At 40.9% G+C, this 11,814-nt stretch overlaps 1 pseudogene; it reads right to left on the bottom strand.

Annotated features, from left to right (window-relative positions):
• Positions 1-8,596: 8,596 nt before the first annotated feature.
• Positions 8,597-10,088, bottom strand: LOC118649750 (annotated as a pseudogene).
• Positions 10,089-11,814: the final 1,726 nt, after the last annotated feature.

Raw genomic sequence — 11,814 nt, 5'->3', positions numbered from 1 at the left:
AGATTTAGTTCTTTTGACTTTTGGCCTGGTGTTTTTTTTCCCAGTATGCCTATGAAAAACCTGTTTATTTTCTTTATAAGTTTTTTTACTGTAAGAGTTTACATCCAAGTAAAGCTAGAGAATTAATTTTAAGTTCTCAGACAAAATGCTGAAGATTTATTAGTACTGGTAACGTAATTGCTAAAAAGCGGAAAAGAGAATAATAGGAAATAAGATACAAAGTGTTATCTTATTAAAAAGTGTCTCATTAAATAACGGATTGTATCCTTTTATTTGTCTAAGTTTATGCAAGTGAAGAAAGGACACCCAACTGCAAAGTCCCTGAGACGCTATTCAAATTCAAGTACTTCTGAAATACAAATATCTGATAACTTCATTCTTTGAAGTCTATGAAAAAGCCATTTTTTTTTGTTTGTTGTGCTACTCTTGATGGTGTCTATGCTTTGCTTTGTAATTATCAAGGAAGTATTAATGAAAATGGTTAAAAAATTTTTATGTGTTATTTTTTTATTGCATTGCTGAAAGAAAATATATTCCCCTCTTTTCCAAAAGTCAGCCGGGTTTTATCAGCTTTGCAAAATGATGAATGAATGCCTTCCTTGTTCATTATTATTGCTTAAGTCATTCTTATTTATGCCAGTAATTCAAGGATTATGTTTTGATTGTTCATGAGAGATGAAAACACTTTCTTGCTGATGAATAAACACTGCCACTTTTTAAATATTTGTATGCAAAATGCCTTTAAAGCCATGATGAAATGCTTTTTTGCAAGAGCATTAGGAAGCTGTTTAGCGAAGGGCACTTTTTTCTCTACCTTTTCTTTCATGCTAAGCAGTCCAATTGAAAGGCCTTTCAGAGTTAACTTGTTTAAGCAATACCACTGTTTTAGTGTAATGAATAACTTTTTATAGAAGACAGTCATGCACAATTCAGCGTCCTGGTATTTCTGTTTCTGTGCACCACCAATGCAGGGATTCTGTGGTAGAATCTCTTTCTTTGAGAAAGTGAAGCGATCAAAACCCTGATTAACCTCTGATAGTCACGTGGTGCTCTTGATCTGGAGGACTGCAGCAGTCACAAAGCGGTAATGGCAGCCATATGCTCGGGGTATTGTGGGTACGGGTGACTCAGATGTGAACTGGGGGTGACTGATGCGAACTCTGTTTGTTCCAGGTTTGGTGTGGAGATTACTGATGAAGAGTTTGAGTTGCTACTTGACAGAATCCCCCTGATGAAGATGGACATGTCAGGTACTCTGATTCACAGCCATGTTTGATTCTCGGTACTCCTTTTCCACATTTTCTCATTCCTTAGAAGATTTCTCTTCTTGTTTTTAATACAGAAAATGGGCCTCTAAAAGAATCCAGATTATTTTAAATTTCTCTTTATTTATTTGTATCTCATTTATCAATAGTTTATAAGTGACAAAGATTTCAAATAGCAGTGTTAACAAATGAATATTTAAATGTTGATCCATGGTAAATCACTTAAAAATAACATCTCAACATCTGAAAAAGAAGACAAGAGAAGGGACAATGTGACAGAGATGACAAAGGGAGAGGACTGTAAACTGTGTTTGCAGACTTGGGAAGAGAATAGCTATAAGTGGGAAAAGTGAGGAGATGAACTTTCCTCAGTGGCACTAAATATAATTTCCCCATGCATGACCTGTTACTCATTCACTTACCTCCCAAGTGCTATCCGTTTATAAGATTTCTTACTACCTTCCAAAGAGGTCCAACTATTGCCAATAGTTGTGTAAAAGCAGAGCAAGAATGCTTTCTAAATATTCCTAATTTGTATTTCTCTATCATGGAATCCAAGGTTTTACTCTTTTCCTAAAATCTTTGTATGTATTTTACAGAGTAGTTCAAGGCCTAAGTATTTAAAATTCTAATCAGTATTGTCCATTTTATTCCTCAACCACCTGGAGGGATATTGCAGTCCCAGGTATCTAATGTTTTTGGCTGAGACTCTCTTTCTAAAGATACTTTTTTTCTCCAGAGCAGTTTCAGGAAATGACTATGCTAACCCTGAACTCCTCTGCGCTGTCCTCCAAATCCCAGGACTGGCCTCTTTAACCATGAAACCCACCCGTCACTTCCTGTTGGCTCTTGATAGTGAAGGAGACAGTTATCAACCTGATTTGATGTGAAGGGCATGACAAAACACACACTCTCCCAAATTATTTTCCATCACACCCACCATAGAGCCTGAAATTGTCCCCTTAAGGGTCCCAGTTCTTTGAGTCAGAAGGAACTGATCCACAGAAGAAGCTGTTAAGATACTAATATCTCTGGGAAAGGTAATCTTTAATTTGTCATTCATTAATGCTTAGTTCAACATTTCCCAACTAGTGTGTCAGAGGAATACTAACTAGTTGCATAGGACGGTCAAAACTCTCACCATTAAAAAGGTTCCGTAGCCAAAGAAGTTTGGGAAATGTATTTAAAGTTCAGTAATTCCTTTCTTGAATGACTTCACATGGCCTTTGATATTGCTAGTGTATGTTGTGGATCTCCCAAAGAGAAGAAACAAGTACAAAGACAAGGAGTTTATTTCAAAGATGATCCCAGAAAATAGGGGTAAGGTGTCAGGGAAGTGAGATCATGGAAGAAAGAAAACCAACGCAGCAAGAAAAAAAGAAAACGCATGCAGGATGCATCAGGGAGCAGGTTACTGGGGGAGGACCTCTGGGAAACTGTCTGGAACCCACCTCAGAGCGGCGCCAGCTGAGGACCAGGACCCTGGAGTAGCTGTATCCACCACCTGCCACCTGCCATTGGGTGAGGGCGCCTTGTCCTCAGGCCGAGTCAGGGGCACTCGCAGGAGGAAGCCTCAGTAAAGGAACCAGGAGATACTGGTGGGCCTTCTCCAAAGACAGGCATCTGCTGTGGTGGGAGTCAGTCTACAGCATCTCCCAAACTTATTTGACCTTTCATGGCGCATATTAGAGGCCAGTGTTCGCAGAACATAATTTGGGAAGGCTACCTTAGTTAGATTAAAGTAAACTGTGAAATATTTTTATCTTAGAGAGTACAGCTCAGATGCCTGAGAGAATGAAATGAGGAAAAGGAGGGAGTTTTTTAAAAATGTGGAGGCTACAGAGAAAGAAAGACAAGCAGGACTCTGCAGGGGAGTTTCCTGAACATGCAGAAGGCAGCAGTGCAAGGGCTCTTAGGGGGAAGTGCCAGTGCCAGGATGAGGTGGCCAGAGAGCGGCGAGGTTGAGGGGTACAAAAGGTAGAGCTGATGTTCCCCTTCAGTTTGGGGTGGATCATTGTTAATGACAGGAGACAATACTTTTAATTCTTTATATTCTTGATTTAAGACACCAAATAACATTCTGTAACTTCATTGTTAATATGAACAAATGTCTCTGTTTATCTGATATTTGACATATCTCATTATTATCCCCATTTTGCATTTGGGAAAATGATGTATAGAAAGATAAAGTGATTTAATTATATAAGCCAAATTATATAAGCCATGTCTATTTTTTTTAATAAAATCCGTTGGAGAGAGGATATAAGAGTTTATTCTCATGTGTTCTCTGAGCATAGCTAACATTTAAGGCCTACTAATTGGCACTAAATGTTAACTCATTTTATTCCTGCAACAGCCCTATTAAGTATTTTACATATTTTACATATAAGAAACGTGAGGCCCAGAATGTAAGTTGCCATTGTCACCCAGCCAGCAGTGGTAGCCAGGAGGTAAACCCAGACAGGCTGACTCCAAACCCACATACCTAACTCCACTCTGCTTCTCTGTCAGGGAGGAGCAATTACATCCAAGTTACCAGTAAGTTACATATGGCCATGGAGCACATGAAATAAAAGATTCAGAGATTCTGAGAAATTCATCTGTTCTTGCCGTTTATTATTATTATTATTATTATTATTATTATTATTACTAGGGGCCCAGTGCACAAATTCATGCACCTTGAAAGGAACTGTGGGCCGTGAGGCTGCGGTGGGCATGGGGCGGGTCTTGGCCCACCCTCTGCGCCCCGGCTGGCCCCTCCTGCCATGGTGCCCAGTCCCCTGTCTGCCAGCAGCCCCGCTCTGCCACCGCTGCTCCCATGCGCTGATGGTGCCGTCCCCGTTCGTACCCACTGATGGTGCGGAGCGATTGGAGCTGGTGTCAGCAGCTGGTGCAAGCAGGGCTGGCACCATCAGTGGGTATGAGTGGTGGCTGCTGCCCTGTTCGCCCCTCAGGAGCAGGAGGAGGTGGAGAAGCCCTCGGGCGATCAGGGCTGGCAGCAGCCGCTTGCACCTGCTGATGGCGCCAAGTGATCAGGACCAGCACCGGGCACCAGCAGCAGGTGCAAGCGGGGCTGGCGCGGGCAGTGGGTGCAAGCAGCAGCTCTGGTGCTGGCAGCTGATGCGAGCGGGGCTGGCGCTGGTAGCAGGTGTGAGCACTGGGTGGGACTACGGTATGCGGGGGCAAAGAATTTTCAGTAACTACCAGAGGCTCACCACAATGACAGCGACCGGCACCTTGCCTTGGTCTGGTGCCCCGCTCACCTGTTCCACCATCCTGCTGCAGCCAACACCCACCATGTTCCACATACGCCCCCTGATGGTCAGCACACATCATAGTGACCGGTTGTTCGGTTGTTTGGTTGTTCCAGTTGTTCTGCCGTTCGGTCTATTTGCATATTAGCCTTTTATTATGTAGGATTATTAGTATTTAAGTCTGAATTGAAATTTTATGTAAGTATAAAATACCAGATTTCTAAGACCTAGTATTAATAAAAGGAATTTTTAAATATCTCAATGATTTTTATATTGATTACATGTTGAAATTATAATATTTTGGGTCTATTGGGTTACATAAAATATATTATTAAAATTAATTGTACCTTTCTAAACCTATTGACAATTTTAAATTACTTATATGGCTTGCAATGTATTCTTGTTGGACAGCACTGAATTAGCAAATCTTTGTAGAGTAGGCAGCATAATGGAAGGAAGGAATTATTTCAGTCATTGACCCCAAGTAAATCAGTTCATATGGTCTCTGTGCCTTAGTATTCCTATCTATAAAATGTGATAGAAAACTTAAGTTTCCCTCACAAATTTAATTAACAAATTGAGCAAAAGTACTTATGAATCATTTTACTCAATGTTTATAGAAGACTAGACAATTATTTGGGAAAGCAGGAATAATATAAATACACAGCTTATCTAGATTAAATATGAATCTGAGTATTTACTTACTATTTTCTTTTAGCAAATGTGCAACTTTGAGCTCCAGACACTGAACCCAAAACAAAATATTTCTGTAGTGTGGAGGTTCACTGTCACTTCCGGCTTTACAATCTTATTTGAATAATAATTATTTACTTTAGTATGGGCCAATAAGGTGGCAAGGACAGGTATTACTATCTCCATATTATAGATTGAAATTTTTTTGTTAATGCTCACCCAAGGATATTTTTCTAGTGCTTTTTAAATAGAGTGGAAGGGAGGGAGGGAGGGAAAGAGAGAAAGGGAAAGGGAGAGGGAGAAGAAGAGAGAAAAAAACATCGATGTGAAGGAAGCACATCAATTGGCTGCCCCCCCTCATGCACCCCAATGGGTTCTAGGGATTGAACCTACAACCCAGGTACATGCCCTTGACTGGGAATTGAACTCTCAACTCTTTGATGTGAGTGCTGATGCTCTAACCATGGAGCCACATGGGCCAGGGCTCCATTTTACAATTTAAAAACAGACTCAAAATGGTTAAGACGCAAGGCTGAAACTTTTGGCTCTAAGGCCAATACTTTTCTCATTACACTTCCCAGGTAATGAAAATTATACATAACTTTTAGGTGTGATGGTATTCAGCTATGATTCCCTTCAGGATTGAAAGAGGGAAATATGTAAATGGGATGAGGTTAAAGCTTCTGTGCTTTCCTTGACAGGATGTATTAATTTGTATAGCCAATTTTAACAAAAACCGAATCCCAGAACTTTCACTCTGAAAGGGTCTTTTCTATTCAGGGTCTTTTTTAGTTCCATATAAAATTTTTAAGTATTTGTTCTAGATCTGTGAAATATTCCATTGGTATTTTAATAGGAATTGCATTGAATCTATAGATTGCTTTGGGTAGTATGGACATTTTAACGATGTTGATTTTACCAATCCACAAACATGATCTAGTCTTCCACTTGTTCATTTCTTTCTCTATCTCTTTTATCAAAGTTCTGTAGTTTTCTGAGTACAGGTCATTTACTTCCTTGGGTAAGTTTATTCTTAAGTATCTTAATTTTTTTTGTTGCAATGGTAAACAAGATTGTTTTTTAGTTTCTCTTTTTGAGAGTTCAATATTGGTGTCAAAAATGCCATTGATTTCTGGATGTTAATTTTGTATCCTGCTACATTGTTGAATTCATTTATTAAATCTAGTAGTTATTTGGTGGAGTCCGTAGGGTTTTCTTTTTTAAATATATTTTTATTGATTTCAGAGAGGAAGGGAGAGAAACATCAATGATGAGGGAGAATCATTGATGGGGCTGCCTCCTGCACGCCCCCTACTGGGGATTGAGCCTGCAACCTGGGCATGTGCCCTGACTGGGAATGGAAACCTGATGATGCTCAACCCTGAGCAACACCGGCTGGGTATCTTTAGGGTTTTCTATGTACAATATCATGTCATCTACAAATAATGACAGTTTACTTCCTTCTTTCCAATTTGGATGCCTTTTATTTTTTCTTCTGTCTGATCGTTGTGGCTAGGACTATTGTATTTCTAACACTCTGAATCCTCTTGAAATATAATGGAAGGAGTCAAATTATCATGACAAAATTCCAGGCATTATCAGGAAGAACAGGTTAATTGATAGCTACTTTTATTATCTTTAAAAGGGGAGGGGATACTTATTTGAAAATACAGCTAAGTACATTCTTATCTATGACTACTTACATTTATATACTGGTTGTTGTTTTTTTGTTTTGTTTTTTACAAATACTGTGATATGCCATTTACTATAAAATGAATTTCTTATGTTAAGCATGAGTAATTTATCCTTTTTAGATAATGAAAGAATGTATCAAATCTTTATTTGTGTTCCACACATTAAAAAAGAAAATCCAAATAAAAAAAATCTTATGCCTGGAGAGTTATGAAAAAAGACCCACCCATAGCTCTGCTCCTCAGCACAACTTTTGCAAGGATACAGTATGTTTGCTGACCTTAAAATGATTATTCTTTACAAAATTACTTGCTTTTTATACAACTCTACAAAGTTCTTAATGTTTCATTGGCAATATTATTTAATGGAATTTTACAACTATATAAAAAGGTTACCTTTGCCTAAGAAACAGTATTTACTGTGTGTACATAGTTGACTGACAAAATTCTCTACCATCCAGCACCCTAATTAACTGCCAAAATAAGCTATTCAAAGGGGATATTACGGGAACTTCCGAAAAGAAAGGACAAAAGACACACACACACCCTTCTGTGGCTGGAGATACAGTATCAGGGCCCTATCTTTAGGCACCTTGCAATAATTGCCAAATACAATCCTATATAATAAAAGGGTAATATGCAAATTGACCCTAACAGCAGAATGACCCAGGAATGACAGGTTGCTATGACACACACTGACCACCAAGGGGCAGACGCTCAATGCAGGAGCTGCCCCCTGGTGGTCAAGTGCACTTCCACAGGGGGAGCGCTGCTCAGCTAGAAGTCTCTCCCGCCTCCATGGCAGTGCTAAGGATGTCGACTTAAGCCATTAGTTGGACATCCCCCGAGGTCTCCCAGGCTGCCAGAGGGATGTCTGACTGATAGCTTAGGCCTGCTCCCCAGGGGATCAGGCCTAAGCTGGCAGTCAGACATCCCTCAAAGGAGTCCCAGGCTGAGAAAGGATGCAGGCTGGGCTGAGGGACCCCCCTAAGTGCACGAATTTTCATGCACTGGGCCTCTAGTCTATATATATAAAAGCCTAAGCAACTATTATGACCAGACGACCCGGGCGACTGGACAGTAGCTATGACGTGCACTGACCGCCAGGGGGCAGACGCTCAATTTAGGAGCTGCCCCCTGGTGATCAGTGCACTCCCACAGCCAACTTCCCATGGCCAGCCAACCTCCCGAGGTCTCTCCCCCCCCCCCCCCCCCAGCTGGCCAGCCCTGATCAGCCCCTATTAGGACTAGGTGAGATGGCCCCAATCGTCGGCCAGGCCGAGGTACCCCACCGTGCACAAATTCATGCACCAGGCCTCTAGTTTAGTGATAAGAAGAATCCTTTCAGTGATGAAAAAATACTTGTAAGTCCCATTGAAGTACTGCTTTATTTTAACTATACATAAGAAATTACCTAACCTTTTGCTATTTCAAATATATTTAATACTAATTTTTAAAGATGTAGTGCCTCCCTCCCCACCCAATATAATTGCATCATATCTTTGAAATTTCAGCAGAAAAACAAGCAAACAAACAAGAAAATCCAGTGCTAGTGACAAATATACAGTGAATTCACTTCTTCATTCTTGGTAAAGACTGAAACCAATTCTCAGGACCATGAAAAGGTAGAAATTCACCTATTTTCAAAGATTTGTTTGTAGACTATGCAGCAACTTAATTGTCTTTCCTATATTCAAAATCTGTCCCCACGACCACCGCTGCCACCACCACACCCTTGGCCACCACTGAAACCAAGACCTCCTCTGCCTCTGTACCCCCACAGCCCCGGTTTGGACGAAGTGGGATTCCAAATGTTTCAGCATTTAATCTTCTTCAGGCCAGCTTGGTCTCCGTTTTCTCTCATCACAAGAAGTATTATCGAAGGATTTAGTTTTGTCATAATAGCAACTAGGTCCAAGTTGATCTTCATCTGCGTTTCCTTCATTGTTTTGAGTATCAGCTCCTGAGTCTCTTTTATCTTCACCATTTACAGGCTTCTCCTGTTTCTCAAGTTTATCTTCCACTTTCAACTTCAGTTTATTATGAAACTGTGTCTATTCCCTCCTTGTTAAATTGTGCATTTGCACTTTCAAAGTCTTTCTCAAATTTCATAGCACCATCTCGCCGAATACCAACCTCCCCTGCCACGTCAGTGACCCCTCCCCCTCTCCTTGGAGCTGAAGGAGCACCTGGGACTATTTGTCTCTTGCTAGCATTTCTGAGTGGCTCATTTCTAGTCTTGAAACGGTGCTCTTGTGCTCTTGATTGTCCATTGCTTTTTGGCTGGTAGATGGTAAAAGCCTGGTTGATACAGGGCTCCTTCTCCCAACAGGTGCCAGAGCTGGTAAGTGGGCTGAGGCAGTCTGCACTACTTGTTCCATGGCAAGGCTTTTTCTCAAAGGATCTGAGGGCTTGAACGACCTCGAGACAACTGTGTTTTAACAGATCTTGTATCTCATGCAAAGGCAGAACCAACTGCACTACTTTGGGCCAGGGTACTGCTGTTTGATGCTTCTGTTCCAAAGGATGTCAAGGAGCCTCCAGCAACACCAACAGCAAACTGCTGCCTGACTAATGACCTTGGACTGAACTGACTGTACCTCAACACCCTGCCAAAAGGTCCATAGGGACCCACTGGCTGGAACGAAGAAGTAGATGAGCCTAGTGAAGACTGAACGGTAGCTGGGTCCTGAGGCAAAGTACATTGCGGTTTTGTCCTGAGGCTCACAAACAGTGAAGTCTTTAATATCACTCCACGGAATAGAATGTATTCAGAGGCTTCATCTCAGGGTAACAGTGGATGATCTGTTGGTCTGTCTTCTGTACCAAAGGAACTTTTACGAGGGCGACGGTGGAGTTCTCAGTGTCGATGGTGTAGAGCAGTGGTTCTCAACCTTGGCTGCACATTAGAATCACCTGGGAATCTTTTTAAAATCCTGATTTCTGGGCCTCATCCTCTGGAAATTCTGTTTCTTGGTTATGGGGTGGGGCCACAACATTGGTAACAAAGAAACAGAATCTCCGGAGGATGAGGCCCAGAAATCAGGATTTTAAAAAGATTCCCAGGTGATTCTAATGTGCAGCCAAGGTTGAGAACCACTGGTGTAGGGGATGCCCTCCATGCAGATCTCCGCTTTGGAGATAAGGCTGATCTTGCTGCAGATGTAAGAGGTGCCCCCACTCATGGTGCCACCCCACTATGGCTGCTCACAGAGAGGCAGATCTGACGCCGCTCCGCATGCCTGCTTGCTCTGTTGGCGTCTATGGCAGCCATCTCAGACCCAGTACATTCTTATAAATATCCAACCATTAAATAAGTGTATGTAAAGTCTAAATAACAGATGGAGATGCTCTCATCATCTTCTTCCAAATCTAGCTTCAAAAATAGCCGGTCCATTATTAATTTTAACAAGGAAGAAGACAGCACATTGGTCCTAACATTTCTCATAAATTGTCATAGTGTTCTTTATATTAAGCAGAAAATAGCCTATATAGAGAGCTGAAAATAACCTTTAAAATATTATATATATACAATTTATTGTGTGTCCTTTATAGCCATATGTTGGTTAAGTGTATATATTTATCAAAGATGTCACTTCTAAAATGATGTGTCATTTCTGTAAGAATTTTTGTAAATACTAAAGAAAAATTGATTTAGAACAGTGATCTTCTCCAGAGATATTTGTTAGGAAAGTCAGATTTTTTTTCATATCACAACTTCATTGTGTGCTGAGAGCATGGTTTATTATGTGGGATAGAAAAATTATCCATGTAGTCTCATGAATATGGGAGAGTGTCCATAAAATTATAGTAGGTATTGGTTTTGTTTGTGTTTGTTTTGGATAGCAGAGAAATGGTATCACCTTCAGATATTAATAATTCTTGGAAAAGAAAATAATTAGGTCAGGATGGTGGTGAGTGTATAGTTTCTTTATCATTGTCAAGTACATTCACCATAAGTCATTTGAAGTGTTAATGTAAACATGTTTATCCTACACACATAATTACATAAAAATCATAGACATATTTCTTTTTCATAAAAGTCACTTTGCTTACATTAAGGGGAAATCGTCTATGAGTAAATTAGCTTGACCCTTGGGGAGTCCCGCAGTGTCGTGAGCCATGAAATGTTCTCTGCTGGAGAGTGTTTGAGCCTTGTCAAATGGGGAAACCACTGCTATCTCGGTGTTATAATAAAGGAAGGTTTTGGAAATTTCTTGACAAATTCTCTAATTCTGAGCATGTTATCTGAGAGCAAGAGGACAGTATTTGCAAGTCAAATGATGGAAGAATCTATTGTCCGACAATTAAAACATCTTCTCTGAGACCTACCGAACTAACCTTTGTGTGGTCTTGCTCTCAGATGGAAATGGTTCCTGGGGACAGTTGACAGCATGAATTTTGAGATGACACTAAATGTGTGTGGGAACTTGCAAAAACAAATCTAAAAAAAGATTTAGGACCAGGGTTTTCTTTGCCACTTTTTTACCATGATGGGGTGGGAGTGGGAGCTGGGGCCGGGGCTGGGGGAGGCTCCAGAGGGAAGGTGACATGAGAGATGCTGGTAAAAGTTAGTCCTGGTCAAGCCTGGGGTGAACAATGACACAGTGTTGTTGTGGGCTGCCTCCACGACTTAGATATTCTTCCCATGTCAGTATAATCACTACTGGGAGGTAGCTCGATGAAGGATTACCATATCATTAATAGTATCCATGACTTTTGTTCAAAGGCGACTTGTGCAATGTTGCCTTGTGGATGAAGCGCCGTAATCCTCTGAGCCGCAGCTGTAGAAGGGAGGCTCCTCAGAGCCGCCCACACTGACTTCCCTGTCCTCTCGGATCAGTTCTAAAAAACAGACAGAAACAACGGTCAACTCAAAGCCAAAAAAAAGAAACATCCATTCTACATTTC

Source organism: Myotis myotis, unplaced genomic scaffold (assembly GCF_014108235.1).
Source record: "Myotis myotis isolate mMyoMyo1 unplaced genomic scaffold, mMyoMyo1.p scaffold_m19_p_3, whole genome shotgun sequence".
In the NCBI taxonomy this organism is placed as follows: Eukaryota; Metazoa; Chordata; class Mammalia; order Chiroptera; family Vespertilionidae; genus Myotis; species Myotis myotis.
This window is presented reverse-complemented; position numbering and strand designations above follow the sequence as displayed.